The sequence below is a fragment of the Plasmopara halstedii genome (assembly GCF_900000015.1).
Source record: "Plasmopara halstedii genome assembly, contig: Scaffold_470, whole genome shotgun sequence".
NCBI lineage: Eukaryota > Oomycota > Peronosporomycetes > Peronosporales > Peronosporaceae > Plasmopara > Plasmopara halstedii.
In genome coordinates this window covers 371,354-371,687 of record NW_020187390.1, presented here as the reverse complement: position 1 = coordinate 371,687, position 334 = coordinate 371,354, and positions in this window count along the sequence as shown.

The following is a 334-nucleotide window of genomic DNA, read 5'->3' as shown; positions in this document are numbered from 1 at the left end:
GTGCATGCGCACGAACAAACTGTACGCCAATGCAGACAAGTGCACCTTTGACGCGGAAAAGATTTATTATTAGAATGCTTCATTGGGAAGCGTGGACTTCGAGCGGATCCCGCTAAGGTCAAGGCCATTGTAGACTGGCCTGTTTCAAAAAACCAGAAGGACTTGCGTAAGTGGCTTGGTCTCGCTAACTACTTGCACAAGTAAAGAGTAAACTACGCAGGGATGGCCCGGCCATTATCCATCTTCCTTAAAAAAGATGCGGAATGGTGTTGGAACAACGAACATCGGGAGGCTTATGACGGGGTCAGATACAGCCTTCTGCATGCACCGATAA